This window comes from Coregonus lavaretus, assembly GCF_964263955.1.
Source record: "Coregonus lavaretus genome assembly, chromosome: 25".
Lineage (NCBI taxonomy): Eukaryota > Metazoa > Chordata > Actinopteri > Salmoniformes > Salmonidae > Coregonus > Coregonus lavaretus.
The window spans coordinates 4,733,817-4,746,488 of record NC_140012.1 but is presented as its reverse complement, the minus strand read 5'-3'; positions in this window follow the sequence as shown (position 1 = coordinate 4,746,488).

Here is a 12,672-nt window from a genome sequence, read left to right as displayed (position 1 = left end):
TGGTATATTGGGGCTGTTGATATAGTCCCAAGATGTTTTGCATGTCAGCAATCAAGTTCTCAAGATATGTAACTTTCAAAATACAGAAATCTGTATGATGCATATTTCTGTATTTTGAAAGTTACATATCTTGAAAGCTTCATTTCTGACATGCAAAACATTGTGGGACTATTTCAACAATGGACTATTGAAACAAATACCAAAATATAGTTTTTGGATGGAGTTTTACTTTAACTATTCCTGAGATATTCACTTACTAGAAACAATTTGAATATCAAACTCACAAAAAATGATAATTAGTAATTACACACACTTATTTTCAAATGTCCATTAAGTGTTCTAATTTTTACAGCAGACATTATTTTCAGAACCAGGAAGATAAAACTGTCAAGGTCACACATGTGATATAATTGAACAGCCCAGAATGTCTTCTCGAAGGGACAACATTAGTTAATACAGTGGCTTGTATGACCTCAGACATACGGACCAAGAACTGATGTCCACTAGAGAGGACAAAAATTAATTGCTGGGTTTCAGGAGGATAAATATATAAATCATTGATTGACACAATCCTCGACCATTAATCGGTTTCCGGGTCACGGAGGAGAGAGAACGGTATTTTGCCCAAACGAGAATCCCACTAGGATTAGTCCTACTAGCCTATGTTTGAATATTTCATAGGCCTAATGTTATCAGTTGTCCGGTAGATCAATTGAAATCCTATTTTGTTATACTGCCTACAGACTGACACGCGTACAAATTATCTCCCAGCTCTTTTTTGACCACGCCACATATCATCAGTGGTTTCCACACATCACCAATTAAACATTAGACGCAGGACATTTGCAAGAAGTTCCGCTATTCTTTCACTGTTTCTTGACAGAGTCAGTTAGGTGGGTCTTAGGTCTCCAATTTGTCTGTGTATTTTGCGTTGTTGGTAGCCTATTTTATTTACTTTTGAGTTTGTTAATTAGTTACATTATTAGCGAAGGTTTCGTTTTGAATGGCGTATTGTTGCAAGTGCGAAGCGTGGTCAGAAGAGGGCGCACACTACCCACTTGCAGGCAGTTGTGGAACTTCACTCAGAGGAAGGTGCCTTCGGCTCTTTGCGCTCAGCAGCGGAGGTGCCAAAAATGAAGCGAGGCAAAAGCCGGAGGCTGACATTTTCTTAAAGGTGTCCGCCGCAGGGAACCCAACGCTGGAGAACGGAGCTTTGGAAAAGTCCCTGGAGCTTGTTTTTGAGACATATTCAGTAATCCAAGTGCAGCAGCACAAAAGACTGCAGAGCGCCCCCCGCTTGGATTCCCTTTGACAGCAAGTGAGTGTGTGTTGCCTGTTCTTACTCTTTCTTTAATTCTTCCTTTAATGCAGCCTAATCTGTCCCCACTTGTAATTAGAGTTAAAATCTACCTAGATTAGTGCCTGCCTAGTTTAGTTCCATTGTCCTGGACAAATGGGACAGTTACAGTGGGAAGGAGATGTTTGAATGGTGCATGTTTCATGCTGTGTGCATGTATCGGTTCATAGGCCTACTTATCTACAGTATTAAAATGTTACTGCTTGTTAAATGTTTACTGCATGGAGACCAGGCTAAACTACATCATGGCACACTGTTTAGTAGCCAAATTCATATTCCATGTATGACTGCTTGGTTTAAATCATTGGCATGATCACCCATGTAATCAAATTGCTGTTCCATCATACGGTAATGATTGGGGTGGACAGATTGATGGGTCAGGGGTTTAATGTTAAGTGCTTTCAAATAATTACAGCCCTCTACTGATATAATTAACAAACTAAGCAGATTTAAAACTACATTATTTTTTACAATAACACCCTCAACAAGGTTGTAAATTCTTGTAAGCCATATATTCCTTCACACATACACTGCAATATATGATATTATTATGACAGAGATAAGGTCAAATTAGTAAGTGTAAAAAGTAGATAGGCCTTTTTCTTGATCATGGTTTTGCAGATGTGTGTATTTAAAACAAAAGATGGATAAAACGTAGAGATAAAGGGCCTATATAACAAATATACAGCTTTAAATGTATAATTGATTGATAACTGTATCAAGTTTTCCATATTGATGAGAGGGAAAGTATTCAAATGTCTTAACTGACAAAAAGGAGAAGAGGGGAGTGATAAGAGGCAAATGTGAAGGAATGGTAAAAGCGAGGAAATTAAAAGGAGAAATGATTACTGAATAGAGGAGAGTAATAGCAAAGGGGCCTTAATGGAGAGGAAGAGGAATGAGGAGAAATGAAAGGGTGAAGACAAGGAAAATATCATCTGAAATACTGTCAGGTTATATAGCTATTGTTTATAATACATTATAAACCGGGTAGTTTGGGTCCTGGATAGGGCTGGGTGATATGGACTAAAAATACCATCTTGTTTTTTTCAAACATACACGTTTTTTTTTTTTTTATGGACTTCTCCTCCACCCCTCTAAACCTGTCCACTGTACTATATTCCACTATTGTCTGTTGCCTGTTTCTGTGTCATTCAGGTCAATAGTGTGAAAATAATTCTCTCTGTGTATACCTTGCTTTAAATGTGAGTCTTTTCTGTTGCCCATTTAACTTCACCTCTCTGTGCGAGAAGCTGTCTAGAGGTAGACCTGAGGCTCATACATCAGAAGTGGGTGGCAGGTGTATTATGGGTCTAGGATTCATGGATTCCACTCTCTGATTTAACCCTTTACACCAGCATTGTTTGACCCTTCCTAAGACAGACAGACTGATGCATACACACACACACCGATACACCGAGCTATCTCTTTAACTCATGTACAAACTTGTATAATGTACAAACCATATAAGAGAATATTAAAAGAGCCATTGTTTTGGTTCAATAAGTTAAAAAGGAACAAATGAGTCAGTTGTATGCCCTAGTGCTGTTACCCCCAGTGGATGGTACATTAAATACAGTAGGAATGTTGATCATCTTACAATGGAGTTAGGAGGCGCTAAGGATTTGAACGAACCACATGGGGTGCATGCCCACAAAATAACGGTGTGTGTAATTATTCATTGCTACAGTACACCTGCAATAACACACCTGACGGAATATTATGTGTGCATGAACGGTTTAGAATGAAACCAAACACGCAATTATGCGCCGTTAACCAACCCGGTTTTTACTGAAATAATGAACGCTTACTCTCGCTGACAAAGCATATGCCACACAATCTATGGCCTATTAACAAATTAACCACGAGGAATAATGAATGACCTAGGGTGGGTCTTTATTGATGCAATGCTGTTATTCTTACCCATAGCCATAGTGGAAACACGAGAGACACTGTTGGCCTGAAGGGACCGATCTGAAATAGGCCTATAGAAAATGCCTCTAATATCTTAACGTTTTCACAATATGCCTGTTCTTGGATCTTCAACCAAAGACCGTCGCAGAAAGCAAAATATAATACCCGTTTATTTAATAAGATTCCCTGTTCCCTGTTGTCATAATACGCATGTCCTATATGTGGCTGTGTTGGCGTTCCTTTTAGCAACCTCACAGTAGCACAATTACTAAAGCAACTGAGGTAGGCCTATATGCTGGTTGTAAAATGATACGCATTGTTTCGTTTAGATATAGCTTTTCGTTATTTTATTTAGCCTACTACACATTATTGTGAGGCAAAGAAAAAGTTGCCTTATTATTTCAAAATATGTTCTCTCTCGCGTGCTCTGCCGTCGCCAGACGCTCTTGCGCGCAAGGCTGAGAAAATCTGCAATTGATTTTAATGGGGAGTAGCCTACTCTTCGCCTGCTTTTCAACACTATGGATGCATTGGTCTCTTTTCACTTGGTCTGAAAGGCAGTCTCACCTCTGTACTGTGTCCACCTTGCTCATTATATCTGTCGCTATTTGGAGAATACTGAACGTGTCTCTGTTTCTTAACGGATTTCTATAATGTAGCCTACCTCCGCAAAACGCTCGAGACTGAACAGACGGTACTCGTCAGTTGTGTTTGGGAAGTTTATATTTTCTTCTGACAGATGCGCATTTCTTTTTGATTGTTTTGGACCTCAATCGTTGGACCGTGTTGTCGTTTTAAGATTCGCCAATACACCGCTCTTCGGTAGGTTTGATAGTGTCAATTTTACGCATTTAACAGGTGAGTTTATGAAGTCAATTTCAGTCATTTCCAGTAGCCTTAATGTTTGTCTATTTTCACATGCTCCATTATTTAGCTGACATTCGTGGCGTTTAAAGAACGGATTTCACAGTGGATTTTTTTTTTCTTCTGATATATTTTAAGGCTGACTCACTGCGTAAAGCAGTTAATTACGCAGTTGGCGACTTAATATTTATAGTAACTGTTTGCTCCTTATGAATTCAATTAACATTATTTCATTCTTGCAATACGATTTAGTGTTATTCTTTGAGGAAAAAAGTTAAAGTAATCGTTATTAGCTTGAAATGATGGCGCAACAGCCAGCCTATAATTTATTCAGATGAAGACTGATGACTATTATTGTTTATAGTAATAATAGTATAGTGTAGTAATATAAAAAAAATTGAGAGAACCTCTGGACGCACTGAAATGGAGCGGCACGGAGGACAGGTGGGCGATGAAGGGGCACGAGAACAAGCGCGCGGTGTGAACTCTCCTCAGTTTACAGCTGCGGGGTGGGTCGGAGGAAAGAGCGAGAAAAGCAGCCTAAGCAATATAGGTTACAATAAGTAGGCTATGGAGTCCGTGTGTTTTAATAGCTCTCCAATGTAGGCCAAGTAGCGATGCCAAACCAAGCATCACTTCTCGGATCCCGCTTTCGACTGTACACCGTATGCCAAGTTGTAATGAATACTCAGGGAGAAAAAGGTGTAGATTCACGCGCAGAGCGCGGCAGGTGTTTATTTCGCCTTCGCAGAAGGCAGGAATCGTGGTCACAAGCAGGCAATGGTCATACACCGGTAGGCAAACAGGCAGGTGAATCAAAACTAGGACTGGAGGCTATAACTGGTTCTCACAAACGAGCTAGGAAAAGGCTAAGTAGAGTCAAAACGAACAATACCTCACAAGGCACAAACAGAATGAACTGAACTAAATAAGGAGCTGATGAGACCAGGTGAGTAACTAACACAGGTGAAATCAATGAACAAAAATGAAAGACAGGGCTACGTTCAAGAACACAAAGAAACAGGGCTAGTTCAAGAACACAAGGTTGACTAAGAAAATAAATACAGAACCTTACACAAGTCTCCCAATGCGTTTGTCAATTCTAATATTTTCCCTTTACCTTGACACCACTGCATTCGTATAGATAAACGCATGTAGGCCTATGAAAGATTAGGAAGTTATATTTTTCAGTCTAAATGCTGATACCAACAAGTTTAAACCCCATCAGTAGGCTAGTGAAAGGATTGACAGATAATATTGATTTGTTCCCCGCTTATTGTTGAGAGATAGAAGTCAGAACTGAAGATTGTTTATGAGATTATATTATATATATATATGAATCCAAGTATCTTAGAAAAAACTATTGCCTATTAAAATAAGACAGGTAATTACTTGGCAAGTTGTTTTGTCTTGACAAGCTTGATTTGTCTGATATGGCACTGAGCATGAGTCTTATGAAACAATTCACCTTGCAATTATAATTCGGAGGCCCACCTTTTTCTCAATGCACAAATCATATAGCCTATAGGCTACATATTACAGACTAGTAGTAAAAAGCAGACAAGTTGCCGGGAGAAAGTTACACCACAACTGCAATAGATTCCTTATCTTAAATACTTCAATTGAGCTAAAGTATGCCCCGATTAGAGATTAGTGTCAGCCACTTGACCCACTTATCCTCATTCTCCTGGAATATTGCTGGAAGCTGTCCTGAAAGATGGTGTTGTTGATGCACCCTTTAGTTATTCACTCAGATAAAGAAAACATTGATATGGTTTTAAATGTGGTAAAAGTATGAGCAGGATTTTCTGGTCGAATGCAACAACACTTATTCACAGAGAATATCCATAATTGTATTGTTTTTGTGAATGAATCATAGTCTTTTAATTGCATCATGTTATGATCCATCAATAACACACAGCCAAAGGTTGAGCCAGGAGCCACCAGGGCTCAGGCACACGGTTGTGTAAGCTAATCCACAGGAACTTACTCCAGCAGGTTTATAAACTCCTTCTGGTGGTGTGTGTGTGTGTGTGTGTGTGTTGCCGTAACGTAAGCAGATCATTTTCTCTTTGCTTTGAAAGGCAGGATTCCTCGGGACTCTTGGCTCTGTCCACCTGAACGAGTAAAGTCAACACATCAAATATATTTTTCTTCTCTGGTTTGAACAGCTTGACGGGGGAAAGGAATGCTGCTGGTTCATTTTCCCCCTCTTGTTTTTTTCTTATTTTTGTGGGCCTGTTGGTTTGCAGAAATAAATATTTGTAATTCTTAACAAATTAAACAAGCTGATTGGCGTGTTAAGCTAAGTCCACACATTGGACTGAACTTTGACCCTTTATGGAAGAACAGCCATCAAGCCCAAATATCGCTGATTGATTTGATTGATATCTGAACATTTTCATCATTTTTGGCCTTAGGAACAAAAGGTGAATGCCAATGTCGTTCTCAAATCTACTGCAGTCTTTTTATGCTATGTCTAGCTAATGGTTTGGCATAAGTCTTCAAAAGTGGTTTTTCACTAGGCATCAGAAGGGGGGGTGTCAAAAAAGGGGAGGTACAATTCTATTTGTACACTTGTTTACATGAATGTGCTTCTTAACCCTAAGGTCGATGTCATCTAATTAGCATAATAAAAAAATCCCCATAAAAGTCTCTGTTTAAGCTAGAGATATGTTTTTTTTTTATTGGATGCGTCTCAATCCACAGCATCCGCCTATGTCGCACTTCCACATCTGAAGTGAAAGGTGACAGAGCTAGAGTGGTGTTTGTCAGACCATGAGATATCCCCAAAATCGGTCTTCTCACAAAATCGTCTGTAGCGTGAGAACGGTTTGGCCTACAAACAATTATGACCCCTCTATGGAAAGACTCGTCTAAATGTCCCCCGGTACCAGTTGAAAAGATTAATGGAAATATATATGGAGATTGTTTAGTGAAAAAAAAATAAGGGGTTAAATATATGTAAAAATAAAATAAAAATAATAATAATATCCTGATCTTTCTTATCTCTCAGATACAGCGCATTCGGAAAGTTTTCAGACACCTTCACTTTTTCCACATTTTGTTACGTTACAGCCTTATTCTAAAATGGATAACACATAATTTTTTTTACCTCATCAATCCCCACACAATACCCCATAATGACAAAGCAAAAACAGGTTTTTAGAAAATGTTGCTAATTTATTACAAATAAAAAAAGGGAAATATCGCATTTACGTAAGTATTCAGACCCTTTACTCAGTACTTTGTTGAAGCACCTTTGGCAGCGATTACAGCCTCGAGCCTTCTTGGGTATGACGCTACAAGCTTGGCACACCTGTATTTGGGGAGTATCTCCCATTCTTCTCTGCAGATCCTCTCAAGCTCTGTCAGGTTGGATGGGGAGCGTTGCTGCACAGCTATTTTCAGGTCTCTCCAGAGATGTTCGATCGGGTTCAAGTCCGGGCTCTGGCTTGGCCACTCAAGGACATTCAGAGACTTGTCCCGAAGCCACTCCTGCATTGTCTTGGCTGTGTGCTTAGGGTAGTTGTCCTGTTGGAAGGTGAACCTTCGCCCAAGTCTGAGGTCCTGAGCGTTCTGGAGCAGGTTTTCATCAACAATCTCTCTGTACTTTGCTCCGTTCATCTTTCCCTCGATTCTGACTAGTCTCCCTTTCCCTGCAGCAGAAAAACAACCCCACAGCATGATGCTGCCACGACCATGCTTCACCTTAGGGATGGTGCCAGGTTTCCTCCAGACGTGACGCTTGGCATTCAGGCCAAAGAGTTCAATCTTGGTTTCATGGTCTGAGAGTCCTTTAGGTGCCTTTTGGCACACTCCAAGCAGGCTGTCATGTGCATTTTACTGAGGAGTGGCTTCCGTCTGGCCACTCTACTGTAAAGGCCTGATTGGTGGAGTGCTGCAGAGATGGTTGTCCTTCTGGAAGGTTCTCCCATCTCCACAGAGGAACTCTGGATCTCTGTCAGAGTGACCATCGGGTTCTTGGTCACCTCCCTGACCAAGGCCCTTCTCCCCCGATTGCTCAGTTTGGCCGGGCGGCCAGCTCTAGTTAGAGTCTTGGTGGTTCCAAACTTCTTCCATTTAAGAATGATGGAGGCCACTGTATTCTTGGGGACCTTCAATGCTGCAGAAATGTTTTGGTACCCTTCCCCAGATCTGTGCCTTGACACAATCCTGTCTCGGAGCTCTACGGACAGTTCCTTCGACCTCATGGCTTGGTTTTTGCTCTGACATGCACTGTCAACTGTGGGACCTTATATAGACAGGTGTGTGCCTTTCCAAATCATGTCCAATCAATTGAATTTACCACAGCTGGACTCCAATCAAGTTGTAGAAACATCTCAAGGATGATCAATGGAAACAGGATGCACCTGAGCTCAATTTCGAGGCTCATAGCAAAGGGTCTGAATAATTATGTAAATAAGGTATTTCTGTTTTCAATGTTTCATAAATTTGCAAAAATAAAGAAAAAAACGTTTTTGCTTTGTCATGATGGGGTATTGTGTGTAGATTGAGGAACATTTTTAATTGTATCCATTTTAAAATAAGGCTGTAACGTAACAAAATGTGGAAAAAGTCAAGGGGTCTGAAAACTTTCCAAATGCACTGTGTATTGAGATTCAATAGGCTACATTTGTCAGTGCTGCCCCCCCCCCCAAAAAAAAATAAACATTTTATTGCATGACAGTCTTCATCCATAACCGTCAGTTACACGGTTATTCCATTACATCACAGCCCTACTCTTCAGTCTTGAGGTGTGTGTGTCTGTGCAAGCCGGAAGGCCCTGTTTAACTTCTGCTCGTCATTCCACAGTGTGACACCTCGCGCGCCCCTTCCAGTGGGATGATCCCGCGCCGAGATTCCGAAGCTCTATTTTTCGTCAGTGTGACGACTCGCGCACCCCTTCCCGTGGGATGATGCCGAGATTCCGAAGCTCCATCCCATCACTCCCCATGCCTTGCCAAGTCTGCATGTGTCAGCCGTACACATTTACTCCAGATGTAGAAGGATGTGTGTGTGTAAGGTCTGTGCGTGTGTGTTTGTTCTCAGGGTGCTATCTAAACAATTTCAAGGTTTAACCGTCGTTTTATCTCAACTATCGATAAAGGAAATGCCATTAGTGTACACATGCAGGTGTTTTAGTTCTATCCGAATGAATCCAATACTTCTCTTCTCCTCTGGCCCTGGGGGCTGCCATGGCAACATGAAAGAGTAGACCAGCTTGATGGACATAACTTACCACTGTGCAGTGACCATTACCCTGAAATGGACTTCACCATCGAGCCTTGTGAGGAAAGGGAGGGAGAGAACGGGACGAGAAGGAGGTGAATAGGGAGGAGAAGCGAGAAGGGGAAGGGTGGGTCGTCCGATGATTCAGCCCCTGCCTTCAAAAGCCCTGGCACCCCTGATAATGTATTGGTCTCCATGTGTGTGAGTGAGAGTGCATGTGTTTGTGTGAGTGTGTGTGGTGCGCGTGAGTGTGCCTATGTGTTTGTGCGTGTACATGTGTGCGAGCGCTAATAGTGTTTTGAACACTTAATAAAATGATTTGCGGTTTCCCCCGCCAGTTCAAAGTGCCCCAGCTAGCTCTGGCTGTGGGAAGTCTCTTGTGCAATGGAAAAAGCAGTTTTCCTGTCAGAGGGCACGGGGAGAAACCCCAAGCCTGCCTACCACAGAGCCAGGCTTCAAAGGGCTTTGACGCACACACCTCGACATCCGTCTCTGGAATAGGCCTTACATGGAGTTGTCACTGATTTCTCGATATTGTGAGACCTTCATTTAGAAGATCCTGACGGGAAGTCTTCCGTCTTCTCTCTGAAGTCTTACACAGCAGTGGGTGTCATCAGTCCCATCTTGAGTACACATAAAGGGGGAAATACACAGTGGTGGAAAAAGTACCCAATTGTCATACTTGAGGAAAAGTAAAGGTACCTTTAATAGAAAATGACTCAAGTAAAAGTGAAAGTCACCCAGTAAAATACTACTTGAGTAAAAGTGATTTGTAGGCCTATTTAGGATGGCAACAATTGTAACTTTGTACTGGCAGTATTCAATTGTCTCTCTCACTCATCCACTCACCCACTCGCTCATCCAATCTCAATAAGCTCTAAGGAGGAAGCCACTTTAGACTAGGGTGTGTTGGTGTGAGTTTGTTGAGAGTAGGATGACATTTCCCTGACACTAATCTAAGGTCAGTTGTGTTGTCTAACCCTACCCTCCCCCTCTTTGCCCCCTAATGTTTGACACAAGTTGACATTGTGCCATGCTTGAGGACTCATATCCTTTCCCTTCCCCTTCAAACCCTCCTCTACTCCACAGACTGTTACTCACAGACCAAAAACACTGAATTCACAGAAATATCTAATGAACAGAAAATACCCCAAACATGTGATATCAGCATTTTTGCCTCCCTTTGTAGTGGAGTGTAACACAGAAAACCCCAAGCTTAGTACAGCTTCCTGTCTGGATCTATGAGAAGTGGCCCGACCTGAGGTTCTGCCTCCTCTCCTTTCCTCTCCTCTTAGTAGTTCTGGATCAGGTTCTGTTGTTTTTACAACTGCTGGCCAGGAGAGCAGGCTGGGCCACAGTGGCTGCATTCCTCTCCTGGGCGTTCTCGCTCTCTCAGAATGGAGAGAAGGAGGGCGAGAAAGAGAGAAACTGATCTCTGCCCCTGAAACCCACCTTCAGTGGCACACTGTGTGTCAGAGCTATAGTCCAGGGCTGGGGGACTGTGGGGGGAGGTTCCCCCTCAGCTTCAGAGCAGACGCAAGGCTTTCCTGAATTTGTCAGTGATCCCTCTGCTAATGACACCCTCAGCTGTGAGAGTTGACCCCCTTTTGCCCCCGTTCCTCTCTTTCTCTCTTGTTCACTACTAATGAATACCAGAGAGCCACACTGAGACCCCCATTACACCCCCCTCCATCATTGGATTTGGTTTCTGCCACTAGTACCCTTTTACCTGTGGACTGTCAGTCACGTATATTTACCCTGTGTGTGTGTATGTGTGTGGGGGGAGGGGGGGGGGATTTGCTCAGTCAATTAACCCACCCTTTTAAATTCATGATGACTCTGGACTCTGATAGACGGTGCACAGTGCCCTCTTGTTCACCTATTTAAAAGTCCTCCACAGTTGCCACAAATTCTAACAGGCCAATCAGGGATTACTGTACACTGGGCCCTGTGACAGACAGCCAGTGGGGCACTGGGCCTCCTCCCAGGGTCATCTGAGTAGAGGAGCCCCAAGGAGCTCCATTCAGCCTCGTGGTGAGGGGGCCACCTTCCCAGCACACTGCCCCGGCATGGGAGCCTCTGACTGGCTATGAGGTGGCTCAGCCGTGCCTCTGGTTCTCCTCCCCCGGTCCCCCACGCCCAAGCCAAATAAAGCCTCTCGGCACCTCCCGTTTTCCTAATCCGTGAAGTCTGCCAGAGTAGCCACGCTTGAAAGAGACACAACTCAACATGGGATGATCTCCTGGTAAAATGGGAAAGCTGAAAAAAACTTTCCCCGTAATCTCTCGGCCAGGACCACCCTATTCCTCGCTCTCTCAAATCAAATCAAATGTTATTCGTCACATGCTTCGTAAACAACAGGTGTGGACTAACAGTGAAATGCTTACTTACGGGCCCTTCCCAACAATGCAGAGAGAAAGAACATTTAGAAATAATAGAAAAGTAAAACATGTAATAATAGATACACAGTAACGATAATTTGGCTATATACACGGGGTACCAGTACCGAGTCTGTGCATGGGTATGAGGTAAAAGAGGCAGATATGTACAGTGCTGTGAAAAAGTATTTGCCCCCTTTCTGATTTTCTCTGTTTTTGCAGATTTGTTGTACTGAATGTTATCAGATCTTCAACCAAAATCTATTATTAGAAATGGAACCTCAGTTTAAAAAAGTATGTGTGTGTGTGTGTGTGTGTGTGTGTGTGTGTGTGTGTGTGTGTGTGTGTGTGTGTGTGTGTGTGTGTGTGTGTGTGTGTGTGTGTGTGTGTGTGTGTGTGTGTGTGTGTGTGTGTGTGTGTATGTATATATACATACACACACACAGTGCCTTTGAAAAGTATTCAGACCCCTTGACTTTTTCCACATTTTGCTACGTTACAGCCTTATTCTAAAATTGATTAAATCGTTTTTTCCCCTCATCAATCTACACACAATACCCCATAATGATAAAGCAAAAACAGGTTTTTAGAAAATCTTGCTAATTTATTAATAATAAAAAACGGAAATATCACATTTACATAAGTATTCAGACCATTTACTGTATTTGGGGAGTTTCTCCCATTCTTCTCTGCAGATCCTCTCAAGCTCTGTCAGGTTGGATGGGGAGTGTTGCTGCACAGCTATTTTCAGGTCTCTCCAGAGATGTTTGATCGGGTTCAAGTCTGGGCTCTGGCTGGGCCACTCAAGGACATTCAGAAACTTGTCCCGAAGTTACTCCTGCGTTGTCTTGGCTGTGTGCTTAGGGTCGTTGTCCTGTTGGAAGGTGACCCTTCACCCCAGTCTGAGGTCCTGAGCGCTCTGGAGCA